Raw genomic sequence first — 18,075 nt, 5'->3', positions numbered from 1 at the left:
TTCCAATCCCAAAGAAAGCAGGTGTTGACAGATGTGAAAATTACCGAACTGTCAGTTTAATAAGTCACGGCTGCAAAATACTAACGCGAATTCTTTACAGACGAATGGAAAAACTGGTAGAAGCCGACCTCGGAGAAGATCAGCTTGGATTCCGTAGAAATATTGGAACACGTGAGGCAATACTGACCCTACGACTTATCTTAGAAGCTAGATTAAGAAAGGGCAAACCTACGTTTCTAGCATTTGTAGACTTAGAGAAAGCTTTTGACAATGTTGACAGGAAAAATCTCTTTCAAATTCTAAAGCTGGCGGGGGTAAAATACAGGGAGCGAAAGGCTATTTACAATTTGTACAGAAACCAGATGGCAGTTATAAGAGTCGAGAGGCATGAAAAGGAAGCAGCGGTTGGGAAGGGAGTGAGACAGGATTGTAGCCTCTCCCCGACGTTATTCAGTCTGTATATTGAGCAAGCAGTAAAGGAAACAAAAGAAAAATTCGAAGTAGGTATTAAAATCCACGGAGAAGAAATAAAAACTTTGAGGTTCGCCTATGACATTGTGATTCTGTCAGAGACAGCAAAGGACTTGGAAGAGCAGTTGAACGCAATGCACAGTGTCTTGAAAGGAAGGTATAAGATGAACATCGACAAAAGCAAAACGAGAATAATGGAATGTAGTCGAATTGAGTCGGGTGATGCTGAGGGAATTAGATTACGAAAGGAGACACTTAAAGTAGTAAAGGAGTTTTGCTATTTCGGGAGAAAAATGACTGATGATCGCCGAAGTAGAGAGGATATAAAATGTAGGCTGGCAATGGCAAGGAAAGCGTTTCTGAAGAAGAGAAATTTGTCACCATCGAGTATGGATTTAAGTGTCAGGAAGTCGTTTCTGAAAGTATTTCTATGGAATGTAGCCATGTATGGAAGTGAAACATGGACGATAAATAGATTGGACAAGATGAGAATAGAAGCTTTCGAAATGTGGTGCTACAGAAGAATGCTGAAGATTAGATGGGTAGATCACATAACTAATGAGGAGGTATTGAATAGAATTGGAGAGGAGAGAAATTTGTGGCACAACTTGGCTAGAAGAAGGGACCGGTTGGTAGGGCTTATTCTGAGGCATCAAGGGATCACCAGTTTAGTATTGGAGGGCAGCGTGGAGGGTAAAAATCGTAGAGGCAGACCAAGAGATGAATACACAAAACAGATTCAGAAGGATGTAGGCGGCAGTACGTAGTGGGAGACACGAAGCAGCTTGCACAGGATAGAGTAGTATGGAGAGCTGCATCAAATCAGTCTCAGGACTGAAGACCACAACAACAACAACAACAACAACAACATGTGACGCTTGGAGAACCTCAAGTATACAGTACACCCATGGAAAATCGACAGCGAAAAAGGGATTCTAACTCTAGATGCCTGTTGGGCGCATTACTGCCGTTGCGTTGTGTCTAAACGGTGTAGAGTGTTACGTTGCCTTGGCCGCGTGGCCTGGACGCACGGCTGTTGCGTCGCACTCGGTCAGTGAGTGCCACGTCATACCGAGTGAGGGAACCGCCAACCGCGTGCTTCCGCATGCGCATGCGTACCGAGCCTAGCAGGAAAGGCCGGCCACGGCGCGTACGTCACAGCACGTGACTGTGCAGGTCTTAGAGTGCCAGCAGGCGTCTCCAGTGTGGAGCGAAACTGCACTGATTGAAAATAATAATAAATAATAATAATAATAATAATAATAATAATCCACCAATAGGAAGTTGGTAGACGTGATTCTACAGGTCAAAGATGACATTTCGCGCCAGTCACATAAGTGAGATAACGCCACTATGAGGATGTAAATTAGGTTTGCTTTAAATCCACGCTGTAACTGCCCTGAGCGTTAATCACCTTAGAGATTGAGCGTGCTTCTAAGGCGGCAAAGAAACCATTATCAGCATCTTACTGACGTGATTCTTCAGTTTCTCCAGGCGTATTTTATGACGAAATAAATCTCGGGTGAACAGCCTGGTATGAGTGTGCATAGGACACAGTATTTCGGCAATCGACCACGTTGCCATCATCAGGTGCGCTGATGTACTGACCGGCGTAATATTCTCGTGTCGAGACACGAGAATATTAAGTTAACCATGGAGATCGAAACGGATGGGATGCTCCCTTTCCTAGATGTTTTGAGTAGAAGACGAGCTGACGGCACTTTGGGCCACAGCGTGTATAGGAAGAAGACGCCCACCGATTTGTACCTACATCCAGATAGCTGCCACCACCCGGCACAAAAGAATGGCGTGCTCAAAACTCTTGTACACAGAGCTCACGCCATCTCTGACAGGGGCAGTGTCCAAGAAGAATTGGACCATATGAAGACCGTGTTTCGGAGGAATGGTTACAAGGAAGGGCAAATTCGGAAGGCTCTATATCCCACACCGATGAAACTCAGGAGGAGGCGGCCTTGGCTATTATTCCGTTTTGTGGGGCCTTATCCGGAAAAATTGGACGCATTTTACGTAAACACCAAGTGAAAACAATCTTCCGTCCTCCAAGCAAAACCAAGAGCCTTCTTGGCAGTGTCAAGGATAACCTCGGTCTACGTAAATCAGGGGTTTATCAGATACCTTGCCAATGCGGTGGTGTATACATAGGGCAGACCTTTCTTACCATTGAGGACCGATGCCGAGAACATCAACGGCAGACTACACTGCAACAGCCCAGTAAGTCGGCCATCGCTGAGCATTGCCTGTCGGAACTCCACAACATGGATATGACCAAATCGACCAGACTTCCAAATACTGGGACCGTGTCATCAAAGAAGCCATAGAGATCAGAGTAAGAGACCCACAACTAAATTGTGACAGCGGTTACATCCTCAGCAAGGCGTGGGAACCCGCGATCACCCAGATTAAGAAGAAAAAGGATATTTCCCAGAGTGTACCGACTTCGGAGGAGGAGGGAAGAATAACGAGAGCGGTGCCTGCAGACCCTCCTGAAAGAGAAGACCTAGGACGCAGCGCCCAGACGGCGGGAGAACGGACGCTGTACCTAGACCGCGCGCGGGGCGCGGACCGCACCGACTCCCTGCCGCCGTTGGATAAGCAGCTGCAGCAGCAAGTCGTATACCCCTAGCTTACTTATTTGTTACATAGTTTAATTCTTAATTTCTTTGCGTGTTTTTGAGTACTTGCATTGTTTAATTCATAAATTTCGGGCGTATTATAGTATTTGAGAGTTATAGCATCGCGCTTTAGTGTTTACTTCGTAGGTTCTTACTTAAATTGCGTGTGAGTTTCGTATAGGAGGTGTAATTTCGAGTTTTAGTTACTGTAATCGTAAATTCAGGCAGATTGTAGCGCAGTCGTTAGGCATTTGTACAGGTTACTTAATACATTCTTTGCGTGTTTCCCTTGCGTTATCTAGGCACTGACTCGTGTTTCAGTAACTGTTGTTCAACATCGATTAGAATGGACAGGGACTGTGATTGCTGTGTTCGGATGAGGGCTGAGTTGGCATCCCTTCGCTCACAGCTGCAAGCGGCGCTGACTTCGGTCGCGCAGCTTGAGACTGTTGCCAATGGGCACCACTGTGGGGAGCCGGACTTCGGTATCACGGGGATGTCAACCTCGTCCCGTCTGTCCCCAGATCGGTCTGCCGCTGTGGTTGCCCCGGTTGCTGCCCGCAGTGGGGCTGAGCCCTCGCCTGTAGTTGATTGGGAGGTCGTTCCAAGGCGTGGCAGGCAGCGAAAGACGTCCCCGGAGGCTGATCAGAAAGCCTCCCCGGTGCGTCTGACAAACAGGTTTCAGACACTGTCTCTGGCTGAGCCAGATGCAGCTGCCTACCCTGTTTCAGAGGATGATTCTCAGCCTTCAAGGTCCGGGCAATCACAGAGGGTGGGCTTATTGGTAGTTGGAAGCTCCAATGTTAGGCGCGTAATGGGGCCCCTTAGGGATATGGCGGCTAAGGAAGGGAAGAAATCCTGTGTGCACTCCGTGTGCATTCCGGCTGGAGTCATTCCTGATGTGGAAACGGTCCTTCCGGATGCCATGAAGAGCGCAGGGTGCAGCCAGCTGCAGGTGGTGGCACATGTCGGCACTAATGACGTGTGTCGCTTTGGATCTGAGGAAATTCTCTCTGGATTCCAGCGGCTATCTGATTTGGTGAAGGCTGCCGGTCTTGCTTACGAGATGAAGGCAGAGCACACCATCTGCAGCATCGTTGACAGAACCGACTGCGGACCTTTGGTGCAGAGCCGGGTGGAGGGTCTGAATCAGAGGCTCAGACGGTTTTGCGACCGTGTTGGCTGCAGATTCCTTGACTTGCGCCATAGGGTGGTGGGGTTTCGGGTTCCACTGAATAGGTCAGGAGTTCACTACACTCAGCTGGCGGCTACACGGGTAGCGGAGGCTGTGTGGCGTGGACTGGGCGGTTTTTTAGGTTAGAAGGCCTCGGGAAAGTACGGGGTGGGCTGCAATCTCAAAGGGTGCATGGCAAATACAGGACGTGCTTGGATCAAGGAACAGTCGGAATTGTAGTTGTAAATTGTTGTAGTTGTGCTGAGAAAGTCCCTGAGCTTCAAGCGCTAATAGAAAGCACAGAAGCTGAAATCGTTATAGGTACAGAAAGCTGGCTAAAGCTTGAAATAAGTTCTGCAGAAATTTTTACGAAGTCTCGGACGGTATTCAGGAAAGATAGATTAGGCAGAATTGGTGGTGGAGTGTTTGTGCCTGTCAGTAGTGGTTTATCTTGTAGTGAAGTCGAAGTAGATACTCCGTGCGAATTGGTATGGGTGGAGGTTATACTTAACAGCCGAACTAAGTTAATAATTGGCTCCTTCTACCGACCCCCAGACTCCGGTGATATAGTTGCTGAACAGTTCAGAGAAAATTTGAGTCTCGTAACAAATAAATACCCCACTCATACGGTTATTGTTGGTGGGGACTTCAACCTTCCTTCGATATGTTGGCAAAAATACTTGTTCAAAACCGGTGGTAGGCAGAAAACATCTTCCGAGATTGTCCCAAATGCTTTCTCCGAAAATTATTTCGAGCAGTTAGTCCACGAACCCACGCGAATTGTAAATGGTTGCGAAAACACACTTGACCTCTTAGCCACAAACAATCCAGAGCTGATAGAGAGCATCATGACTGATACAGGGATTAGTGATCACAAGGTCGTTGTAGCTAGGCTCAATACCGTTTCTTCCAAATCCACCAGAAACAAACCAAAATAATTTTATTTAAAAAAGCGGATAACGTGTCACTAGAAGCGTTCCTAAGAGACAATCTCCATTCCATCCGATCTGACTATGCAAATGTAGACGAGATGTGGCTCAAATTCAAATATATAGTAGCAACAGCAATTGAGAGATTCATACCTCATAAATTGGTAAGAGATGGAACTGATCCCTCGTGGTACACAAAACAGGTCCGAACGCTGTTGCAGAGGCAACGGAAAAAGCATGCGAAGTTCAGAAGAACGCGAAATCCCGAAGATTGGCTAAAATTTACAGACGCGCGAAATTTGGCACGGACTTCAATGCGAGATGCCTTTCATAGGTTCCACAACGAAACATTGTCTCGAAATTTGGTAGAAAATCCGAAGAAATTCTGGTCGTATGTAAAGTACAAAGGGGCAAGACGCAGTTAATACCTTCGCTGCGCAGTGCCGATGGTACTGTTACCGACGACTGTGCCGCTAAAACGGAGTTATTGAACGCAGTTTTCCTAAATTCCTTCACCAGGGAAGACGAATGGAATATTCCAGAATTTGAAACACGAACAGCTGCTAGCAAGAGTTTCTTAGAAGTAGATACCTTAGGGGTTGCGAAACAACTCAAATCGCTTGATACGGGCAAGTCTTCAGCTCCAGATTGTATACCGATTAGGTTCCTTTCAGATTACGCTGATAAAATAGCTCCCTACTTAGCAATCATATAGAACCGCTCGCTCACCGATAGATCTGTACCTACAGATTGGAAAATTGCGCAGGTCGCACCAGTGTTTAAAAAGGGTATTAGGAGTAATCCATCGAACTACAGACCTATATCATTGACGTCGGTTTGCAGTAGGGTTTTGGAGCATATTCTGTATTCAAACATTATGAATCACCTCGAAGGGAACGATCTATTGATACGTAATCAGCATGGTTCTTACGCAACGCAGCTAGCTCTTTATTCGCACGAAGTAATGGCCGCTATCGACAGGGGATCTCAAGTTGATTCCGTATTTCTAGATTTCCGGAAAGCTTTTGACACCATTCCTCACAAGCGACTTCTAATCAAGCTGCGGGCCTATGGGTTATCGTCTCAGTTGTGCGACTGGATTCGTGATTTCCTGTCACGAAGGTCGCAGTTCGTAGTAATAGACGGCAAATCATCGAGTAAACTGAAGTGATATCAGATGTTCCCCAGGGAAGCGTCCTGGGACCTCTGCTGTTCCTGATCTATATAAATGACCTGGGTGACAATCTGAGCAGTTCTCTTGGGTTGTTCGCAGATGATGCTGTAATTTACCGTCTAGTAATGTCATCCGAAGACCAGTATCAGTTGCAAAGCTATTTAGAAAAGATTGCTGTATGATGTGGCAATTGACGCTAAATAACGAAAAGTGTGAGGTGATCCACATGAGTTCCAAAAGAAATCCGTTGGAATTCGATTACTCGATAAATAGTACAGTTCTCAAGGCTGTCAATTCAACTAAGTACCTGGGTGTTAAAATTACGAACAACTTTAGTTGGAAAGAGCACATAGATAATATTGTGGGGAAGGCGAGCCAAAGGTTGCGTTTCCTTGGCAGGACACTTAGAAGATGCAACAAGTCCATTAAAGAGACAGCTTACACTACACTCGTTCGTCCTCTGTTATAATATTGCTGCGCGGTGTGGGATTCTTACCGGGTGGGATTGACGAAGGACATCGAAAGGGTGCAAAAAAGGGCAGCTCGTTTTGTATTATCACGTAATAGGGGAGAGAGTGTGTGGCAGATATGATACGGGAGTTGGGATGGAAGTCATTAAATCAAAGACGTTTTTCGTCGCGGCGAGAACTATTTACGAAATTTCAGTCACCAACTTTCTCTTCCGAATGCGAAAATATTTTGTTGAGCCCAACCTACATAGCTAGGAATGATCATCAAAATAAAATAAGAGAAATCAGAACTCGAACAGAAAGGTTTAGGTGTTCGTTTTTACCGCGCGCTGTTCGGGAGTGGAATGGTAGAGAGATAGTATGATTGTGGTTCGATGAATCCTCTGCCAATTACTTAAATGTGAATTGCAGAGTAGTCATGTAGATGTAGATGTAGATGTAGGAAGCGCCTGAGGGAGGGGGATTGTCCTATATATACATGGCGCCGGCCCACCACCGGTCAGTACATCAGCGCACCTGATGATGGCAACGTGGTCGATTGCCGAAATATTGTGTCCTATGCACACTCATACCAGGCCGTTCACCCGAGATTTATTTCATCAGCATCTTAGGGGAGAGTGGGGCACATTGAACCATAAAAAAATAATTCTCCTTGTTACTCATCCAATAATTTCATTACAGAGTTGTGATTTACAGATGTTACAGTTTAATCATTCAAATATCAATTGGCCTTATATGATTGCATTGTCATTAATTGTTTTTTAGCTGCAGGCCTTTGTTGAAAATTTGGTAAATGGTTCATTTGCCCCACATGTGGGGCACTATGAACCACTTTAGATAGGTTCATTGAAAGAACCTATTTAGCATACAAAGGAAGTGTAAATATACTTTAAACATAATGTGTACATATATTCCATGTGTGAATCATATAATAAATCTGTAGGCACACAATCATGTTACTTATTTTGGAATTACCGAACATCAATGGACTTGAAGCTGTTTCCATATTTGAATGATTTTTGTCTCTTTGTCACACCATCAGTAGCAGGTCATGAGAGCACATAAAGTATGCTGCTATCTGGAACAAAAGCTTCATCCTTTACCTAATTCTTTCTCCTGCTCCACAGAAAATACCTTACAATTGTCGTAGTTGGTGTCAATCTCTGGAACCACATTTAATGTCTTGAACATATCCATGAAGAGTTGGGTAAGGTATTAGCTGAGATTTAGCTGCTTGGTGAACTGCCATGCCCTTATTAAGAACATCCTGTACAGCTTCTTGCATAACGTAATGGTCAGTTTTACCTCTGTCCTTCTTCCTGTGGTATGAAAGAACCACCTTCAAACCTGATAATATAAAACAGGACTGCCGAACGTCTGTGATTTAAAAGCCTTAAATTCCTACACATATGTTTTACCCATGCTAAGGAAACAAAGTACAGAGTACTTATACTGGACAATTAAAAGATTCCTGGGACACAATGAACCATGTCTCATTGTGCCCCGGGAGGGCTTGGTTCAAAGTGCCCCAACAGTACATATTTCAAACAAAGTTCATGTGAGGTTATGTATGAACATTGTTAATATTTGAAGATCTATATCATTAAAATACAGTATTAATATTGTTACAATGGTTTACTTTATCTAAAGTTTGGTGACAAAGGATTGAACAAAATTCAATGTTTCCAGAATGAGATTTTCACTCTGCAGCGGAGTGTGCGCTTATGAAACTTTCCTGGCAGATTAAAACGGTGTGCTCGACCGAGACTCGAACTCGGGACCTTTGCCTTCCGCGGGCAAGTGCTCTACCAACTGAGCTACCGAAGCACGACCCACGCCCGGTACTCACAGCTTTACTTCTGCCAGTACCTCGTCTCCTACCTTCCAAACTTTACAGAAGCTCTCCTGCGAAACTTGCAGAACTAACACTCCTGAAAGAAAGGATATTGCGGAGACATGGCTTAGCCACAGCCTGGGGGATGTTTCCAGAATGAGATTTTCACTCTGCAGCGGAGTGTGCGCTGATATGAAACTTTCCTGGCAGATTAAAACTGTGTGCCCGACCGAGACTCGAGTCGGGCACACAGTTTTAATCTGCCAGGAAAGTTTCGTTAAAATTCAATGTATGTATGTCCCCAAAAATTACTTCACTGTCGCGAAACTAACATATCACCAGTACAACACTAATGGCGGGAACTAGATCCTGCAGAAAACAAGTGGCAGTTGGTAGAGCAGTACTGACAACATATGCACAGAGGAAAAAATAATTTACCACCTTATACTGAAATTATGCAACCTGATTGATTGTGCCCCGTGGTTGAGAGTGCCGCACTCTCCCCTACTGAGTTTGAACGAGGTCGTGTAGTAGGACTACGAGGAGCAGGATATTCTTTCTGCGGTATTGCAGGAAGACTTGGCATGACTGACGCCAATGTACGTGACTACTGGCAGCGGTGATCACGAGAATGTACGGCTGCAAGAAGACCGAGCTCTGGAGTTCCGGGTGCCCTTACCAAAAGAGAAGACCATTGTGTTCGGCGCGTGAGTGTGGCGCGTCATACTGCATCTGCAGCAGCAATATGAGCAGCAGGTGGCACCGTAGTGAACTTTTACAAACCGGTTACTTCAAGGGCAGCTCCGAACCAGACGCCCTGTAGCGTGTATTCCACTGACACCAAGCCACCGCCATTTTGAGTGGTGTCAAGCGAGAGCTCATCGCAGGGCAGAGGGGAGATCTGTTGTGTTTTCTGACGAAAGTTGGTTCTCTCTCGGTGCCAGTGACGGCCGTGTGTTGGATAAAAGGAAGCGAGTTGACGGCCTGCAACCAACGTGTCTGCACTCAACACACACTGGACCTACACCTGGAGTTGTCGCCTGGGGTGCGATTTCCTATGACAGCAGGAGCAATCTCCTTGGCTATCTACATCTACATTTATACTCCGCAAGCCACCCAACCGTGTGTGGCGGAGGGCACTTTACGTGCCACTGTCATTACCTCCCTTTCCTGTTCCAGTCGCGTATGGTTCGCGGGAAGAACGACTGTCTGAAAGCCTCCGTGCGCGCTCGAATCTCTCTAATTTTACATTCGTGATCTCCTCGGGAGGTATAAGTAGGGGGAAGCAATATATTCGATACCTCATCCAGAAACGCACCCTCTCGAAACCTGGCGAGCAAGCTACACCGCGATGCAGAGCGCCTCTCTTGCAGAGTCTGCCACTTGAGTTTATTAAACATCTCCGTAACGCTATCACGGTTACCAAATAACCCTGTGACGAAACGCGCCGCTCTTCTTTGGATCTTCTCTATCTCCTCCGTCAACCCGATCTGGTACGGATCCCACACTGATGAGCAATACTCAAGTATAGGTCGAACGAGTGTTTTGTAAGCCACCTCCTTTGTTGATGGACTACATTTTCTAAGCACTCTCCCAATGAATCTCAACCTGGTACCCGCCTTACCAACAATTAATTTTATATGATCATTCCACTTCAAATCGTTCCATACGCATACTCCCAGATATTTTACAGAAGTAACTGCTACCAGTGTTTGCTCCGCTATCATATAATCATACAATAAAGGATCCTTCTTTCTATGTATTCGCAATACATTACATTTGTCTATGTTAAGGGTCAGTTGCCACTCCCTGCACCAAGTGCCTATCCGCTGCAGATCTTCCTGCATTTCGCTACAATTTTCTAATGCTGCAACTTCTCTGTATACTACAGCATCATCCGCGAAGAGCCGCATGGAACTTCCGACACTATCTACTAGATCATTTATATATATTGTGAAAAGCAATGGTCCCATAACACTCCCCTGTGGCACACCAGAGGTTACATTAACGTCTGTAGACGTCTCTCCATTGATAACAACATGCTGTGTTCTGTTTGCTAAAAACTCTTCAATCCAGCCACACAGCTGGTCTGATATTCCGTAGGCTCTTACTTTGTTTATCAGGCGACAGTGCGGAACTGTATCGAATGCCTTCCGGCAGTCAAGAAAAATAGCATCTAGCTATCCCGTGCACCCTGACTGCAGATTGGTACATGAGTCTCGTGATTCGACCTGTTGTGCTGCCACCCATTAACAGGATTCCAGAGAGTGTTTTCCAAAAAAATGGTTCAAATGGCTCTGAGCACTATGGGACTTAACTTCTGAGGTCATCAGTCCCCTAGAACTTAGAACAACTTAAACCTAACTAACCTAAGTACATCACACACATCCTTGCCCGAGGCAGGATTCGAACCTGCGGTCGTAGCGGTCGCGCGGTTCCAGACTGTAGCGCCTAGAACCGCTCGGCCACCCCGGCCGGCCGTGTTTTCCAACTCGACAACGCTCGTCCACATACCACTGTTGTAACTAAACGCTCTCTGCAGCGTGCCTGCTCGATCACTAGATGTGTCTCCAATCGAGCACATATGAGACGTCATAAGACAACTGCGGCGTCATCCACAACCGTCATTAACCGTCCCTGTCTTGACCGGTCGAATGCCACAGGCCTGGAACTCTATCTCACAAACTGACAGCCGGCTCTTGGACAACACAATTTCATGTTTGCAGGCTTGCATTCAACTATCTGGCTGTTACACTGTTTATTAATGTACCAGCATTTCACATTTGCAATCTCTTGTCCCGCGCTTACATGAACTTGTAGTCTTGCAACGTTAATAACTTAAATACGTTACTTAGGCAAAACAATTCCTGGAATTTATATAGCTCTACGCTATCTTGGTTTTGAGATTTTTTCCCACCAGTGTGTTTCAGACGAGCTTAATAAGGCTTCGAATGTTTGCAAGCTCTCGATAGCACACGACATAGTTACGACATGTAGTTTGTACCTTTTCAACTACGTATTTCCCATGGACCCTAAAGGGGTCGAGATTCCCAAAGTGTGGAGGACATGCTAACTACAAGGGGCGTTTGAAAAGGCCGTGCCAAGTCCGAGGGGTGGCAGCTCCGGCGCATATCGAGGTCATGTTTAGTTAGTAACATCTTTGGAAAGAACGCACACCAAGTTTCAGCCATATTGGTCTATTTCTTTGTGTTTGGCTTTCGTGTGAATCAAGGAAGTCGAGTGATCTCAAAAAATGGACGAAGAAGAATTTCTGTTGGTGATTTAACATTACTTTGTGAAAGGCAAAACGCCCCAGAAGACTAAATAGAAGCTTGATAAACATTACGGTGACACTGTACCTTCGATTAGAACAGTTTATAAGCGGTTTCAAAATTTTCGGAGTGGCCATATGGGCACAAGTGATACTGAACGTTCTGGTCGCCCTGTGGAGGCTACGACTCCAGAAAAGTCCACGATATGATGATGGATGACAGAAGAGTTAAGGTGCGTGAGATTGCTAGTGCTGCGGGCATCTCGAATGAACTGGTGCATAATATTTTGCATAAACATTTGGACATGAGAAAGCTTTCCGCAAGATGGGTTCCACGATTGCTCACGCTTGACCAAAAACGGAATCGTGTGAAGTGTTGCAAGGATGGTTTGCAGCTGTTCAAGAAGAATCCGCACGACTTTAAGCATCGTTTTGTTACTGTGGATGAAACCTGGTTACATTACTATACTCCTGAGACGTTTGGTCTTAGGAGTATAGTAATGTAACCATGTTTCATCCACAGTGACGAAACGATGCTTAAAGTTCTGCGGATTCTTCCTGAACAGCTGCAAACCATCCTTGCAACAACAATCAAAACAGTGGGTTACCAAGAGAGAATCTGCACCAAAAAAGGCGAAGACCATTCCTTCGGCCGGGAAGGTTATGACGACTGACTTTTGGGATTCGCAAGGGATAATTCTCATCGACTATCTGGAAAAGGGTAAAATTATTACAGGTGAATATTGTTCATCGTTATTGGACCGTTTGAAAACCGAGCTGCAAGAAAAACGTCGGCAAAAATGTCCTTTTCCATCATGACAATGCACCAGCACACACCTCAGCAGTTGTGGTCGCAAAATTAATGGAAATAGTATTCCAACTCGTTTCACATCCACCTATTCTCCAGACTTGGCTCCCTCTGACTACTATTAGTTCCCCAATTTGAAGAAATGGCTGGCAGGACAAAGATTTTATTCAAACGAGGAGGTGATTGCAGCAACTAATAGCGATTTTGCAGACTTGGACAATTCCTATTACTCGGAAGGGATCAACAAATTAGAACAGCGGTGAACGAATGTGTAAGTCTAAAAGGAGATTATGTCGAAAAATAAAAAAGATCTACCCCAAACACGTTAGTAGTTTTTATTTTTACACGGACTTTTCAAACGCCCCTCGTATCCCCAGTGGCGTCATTCAGCATGCTGAAGACACTCTCCTGACATTCATTGAGAGAACTGTGTTAACCAACTACAGATTGTGGCACACATTGCAACAAACGAAACCTGTCACCCGAGCTCTGTGATCATACGTGGATCACTTCAGACTTGCAGAGAATCTGGAGAATACTACCCTTGCTAACAGAATTTCAACGAAGCTGACAGTCTGCAGCTTTGTCCCCAGAAAATAACGTGGCCCCCAGATTCTGAATTAAATTGAAGGCTTGAACCAGAGTCTGTGAAAGTTCTCTGACACACTAGGCTGCAACTTCCTAGACCCTAAATGGGTCAGGTGCACACCACACATTAAAGGAAATCCAAAAGTCCCAGTGTAAGATCCAAAGAAAAGCCCCTACAGATCAGTGTACACAAAGTCTAGTGGTTGATTGTCGAAGCGTTATCAACGAAGTGCGAGAGGTTGAAGCGCTCCTAAAGAACAGTGACACTAACATAATACAGGTACGTAAGGCTTACTACGTGAGGCTGGCAGTAATGAGAGATTAGGGTACATATAAGTGCCTACCAAAGCGATAGGGAAATAGGATACGGACATCGTGTAATGGTCGCAGTAGACAAAAGTAACTCAGTTCCATCGAGATAGAGATCGAAGCTGCATGTGAGACTAAGTGGGCGAGAGTCAGTATCAAGGATGGGCGTAAATTATAGTTGGATCAATCTATCGACCACCTGACTCACTTTCTGATGTAACTGAAAACTTTAGAGAAAACGTCAGTTCGCTTGTATGTAAGTACCCCAAGCATAGTTTAATCACTGGAGGAACCATCCAACAAATGATTGTTCTCGTGCTCTTCCTATCTGAGTAGTACAGTGCAGTATTAGTAGATGTACTCTAGAAACAGGGCTCGTAGAATCAAAAACATAGTTTAACTGCTTTGGCAGGAAAAGAAACAAAGCAGTTTGTTGCAATGTACATACTCCAGTCTGATTAAATAAAGTTGTCACATAGTTCTAGTTGTTGTTGTTGTGGTCTTCAGTCCTGAGACTGGTTTGATGCAGCTCTCCGTGCTACTCTATCCTGTGCAAGCTTCTTCATCTCCCAGTACCTACTGCAACCTACATCCTTCTGAATCTGTTTAGTGTATTCATCTCTTGGTCTCCCTCTACGATTTTTACCCTCCACGCTGCCCTCCAATACTAAATTGGTGACCCCTTGATGCCTCAGAACATGTCCTACCAACCGATCCCTTCTTCTAGTGAAGTTGTGCCACAAACTTCTCTTCTCCCCAATCCTATTCAATACCTCCTCATTAGTTATATGATCTACCCATCTAAATGAAGCAGGCAAAAAGGAATACAAACGTCTCAAAAATGAGATCGACAGGAAAAGCAAAATGGCTAAGCAGGGATGGCTAGAGGACAAATGTAAGGATGTAGGGGCTTATCTCACTAGGGGTAAGATAGATACTGCCTACAGGAAAATTAAAGAGACCTTTGGAGATAAGAGAACCACATGTATGAACATCAAGAGCTCAGATGGAAACCCAGTTCTAAGCAAAGAAGGGAAAGCAGAAAGGTGGAAGGAGTATATAGAGGGTCTATACAAGGGCGATGTACTTGAGGACAATATTATGGAAATGGAAGAGGATGTAGATGAAGACGAAATGGGAGATACGATACTGCGTGAAGAGTTTGACAGAGCACTGAAAGACCTGAGTCGAAACAATGCCCCCGGAGTAGACAACATTCAATTGGAACTACTGACGGCCTTGGGAGAGCCAGTCCTGACAAAAATCTACCATCTGGTGAGCAAGATGTATGAAACAGGCGAAATACCCTCAGACTTCAAGAAGAATATAATAATTCCAATCCCAAAGAAAGCAGGTGTTGACGGATGTGAGAATTACCGAACAATCAGTTTACTAAGCCACAGCTGCAAAATACTAACACGAATTCTTTACAGACGAATGGAAAAACTAGTAGAAGCCGACCTCGGGGAAGATCAGTTTGGATTCCGTAGAAATACTGGAACACGTGAGGCAATACTGACCTTACGACTTATCTTAGAAAAAAGATTAAGGAAAGGCAAACCTACGTTTCTAGCATTTGTAGACTTAGAGAAAGCTTTTGACAATGTTGACTGGAATACTCTCTTTCAAATTCTAAAGATGGCAGGGGTAAAATACAGGGAGCGAAAGGCTATTTACAATTTGTACAGAAACCAGATGGCAGTTATAAGAGTCGAGGGACATGAAAGGGAAGCAGTGGTTGGGAAGGGAGTGAGACAGGGTTGTAGTCTCTCCCCGATGTTATTCAATCTGTATATTGAGCAAGCAGTAAATGAAACAAAAGAAAAATTCGGAGTAGGTATTAAAATCCATGGAGAAGAAATAAAAACTTTGAGGTTCGCTGATGACATTGTAATTCTGTCAGAGACAGCAAAGGACTTGGAAGAGCAGTTGAACGTAATGGATGGTGTCTTGAAGGGAGGATATAAGATGAACATCAACAAAAGCAAAACGAGGATAATGGAATGTAGTCGAATTAAGTCGGGTGATGTTGAGGGTATTAGATTAGGAAATGAGACACTTAAAGTAATAAAGGAGTTTTGCTATTTGGGGAGCAAAATAACTGATGGTGGTCGAAGTAGAGAGGATATAAAATGTAGACTGGCAATGGCAAGGAAAGCGTTTCTGAAGAAGAGAAATTTGTTAACATCGAGTATAGATTTAAGTGTCAGGAAGTCATTTCTGAAAGTATTTGTATGGAGTGTAGCCATGTATGGAAGTGAAACATGGACGGTAAATAGTTTGGACAAGAAGAGAATAGAAGCTTTCGAAATGTGGTGCTACAGAAGAATGCTGAAGATTAGATGGGTAGATCACATAGCTAATGAGGAGGTACTGAATAGGATTGGGGAGAAGAGGAGTTTGTGGCACAACTTGACCAGAAGAAGGGATCGGTTGGTAGGACATGTTCTGAGGCATCAAGGGACCACCAATTTAGTATTGGAGGGCAGCGTGGAGGGTAAAAATCGTAGGGGGAGACCAAGAGATGAATACACTAAGCAGATTCAGAAGGATGTAGGTTGCAGTAGGTACTGGGAGATGAAGAAGCTTGCACAGGATAGAGTAGCATGGAGAGCTGCATCAAAATAGTCTCAGGACTGAAGACCACAACAACAACATCTAATCTTCAGCATTCTTCTGTAGCACACATTTCGAAAGCTTCTATTCTCTTCTTGTCCAAGCTAGCTATCGTCCATGTTTCACTTCCATACATGGCTACACTCCATACAAATACTTTCAGAAACGACTTCCTGACACTTACATCTATACGCGATGTTAACAAAGTTCTCTTCTTCAGAAACACTTTCCTTGCCATTGCCAGTCTACATGTTATATCCTCTCTACTTCGACCATCATCAGTTATTTTACTCCCTACATAGCAAAACTCCTTTACTACTTTAAGTGTCTCATTTCCTAATCTAATTCCCTCGGCATCACCCGACTTAATTCAACTACATTCCATTATCCTCGTTTTGCTTTTGTTGATGTTCATCTTATATCCTCCTATCATGACACCGTCCATTCCGTTCAACTGCTCTTCCAAGTCCTTTGCTGTCTCTGACAGAATTACAATGTCATCGGCGAACCTCGAAGTTTTTATTTCTTCTCCATGGATTTTAATACCTACTCCGAATTTTTCTTTTGTTTCCTTTACTGCTTGCTCAATACACAGATTGAATAACATCGGGGACAGGCTACAACCCTGTCTCACTCCCTTCCCAACCACTGCTTCCCTTTCGTGCCCCTCGATTCTTATAACTGCCATCTGGTTTCTGTTCAAATTGTAAATAGCCTTTCGCTCCCTGTATTTTACCCCTGCCATCTTTAGAATTTGAAAGAGAGTATTCCAGTCAACATTGTCAAAAGCTTTCTCTAAGTCTACAAATGCTAGAAACGTAGGTTTGCCTTTCCTTAATCTTTCTTCTAAGATAAGTCGTAGGGTCAGTATTGCCTCACGTGTTCCATCATTTCTACGGAATCAAAATTGATCTTCCTCGAGGTCAGCTTCTACCAGTTTTTCCATTCGTCTGTAGAGAATACACGTTAGTATTTTGCATCCGTGACTTATTAAACTGATTGTTCGGTAATTTTCACATCTGTCAACACCTGCTTTCTTTGGGATTGGAATTATTATATTCTTCTTGAAGTTTGAGGGTATTTCGCCTGTTTCATACATCTTGCTCACCAGATGGTAGATTTTTGTCAGGACTGGCTCTCCCAAGGCCGTCAGTAGTTCTAAAGGAATGTTGTCTACTCCCTGGGTCTTGTTTCGACTCAGGTGTTTCAGTGCTCTGTCAAACTCTTCACGCAGTATCGTATCTCCCATTTCATCTTCATCTACATCCATTTCCATAATATTGTCCTCAAGTACATTGCCCTTGTATAGGCCCTCTATATACTCCCTCCATCTTTCTGCTTTCCCTTCTTTGCTCTAGTACTTCACCGAGCGAGGTGGCGCAGTGGTTAGCACACTGGACTCGCATTCGGGAGGACGACGGTTCAATCCCGTCTCCGGCCATCCTGATTTAGGTTTTCCGTGCTTTGCCTAAATCGCTTCAGGCAAATGCCGGGATGGATCCTTTGAAAGGGCACGGCCGATTTCCTTCCCCATCCTTCCCTAACCCGAGCTTGCGCTCCGTCTCTAATGACCACGTTGTCGACGGAACGATAAACACTAAATCTCCTCCTCCGCTCTAGTACTTCATAAACATTTGCTACGCTTCACGAAGGAATTGTCCGAAAGGGACGGAAATCGGTAGATGTGATTTACGGTATGTGTACAGACAGAAATTGGATGATTTATTCAGGAGAAAGAGCTTCATGAACAGAGCAAGTCAATAACGCGTTGGTTCATCTGTGGCCCTTACGCAGCAGT

The 18,075-nt window shown here is 44.6% G+C and overlaps 1 protein-coding gene and 1 non-coding gene across 2 annotated transcripts in view; one reads left to right on the top strand and one right to left on the bottom strand.

Annotated features, from left to right (window-relative positions):
* LOC126210054 (RAC serine/threonine-protein kinase) overlaps positions 1-18,075 on the top strand; it is a 708,536-nt gene that overhangs the window by 160,747 nt on the left and 529,714 nt on the right. The gene's annotated exons all lie outside the window — the stretch shown is intronic.
* Trnap-cgg (transfer RNA proline (anticodon CGG)) lies at positions 8,605-8,679 on the bottom strand. Its single transcript has one exon. It is a non-coding gene; the product is annotated as a tRNA-Pro (tRNA).

Source organism: Schistocerca nitens, chromosome 10 (genome assembly GCF_023898315.1).
Source record: "Schistocerca nitens isolate TAMUIC-IGC-003100 chromosome 10, iqSchNite1.1, whole genome shotgun sequence".
NCBI lineage: Eukaryota > Metazoa > Arthropoda > Insecta > Orthoptera > Acrididae > Schistocerca > Schistocerca nitens.
The sequence above is the reverse complement of the archived record's forward strand: the minus strand, read 5'-3'. Positions and strand labels throughout refer to the sequence as shown.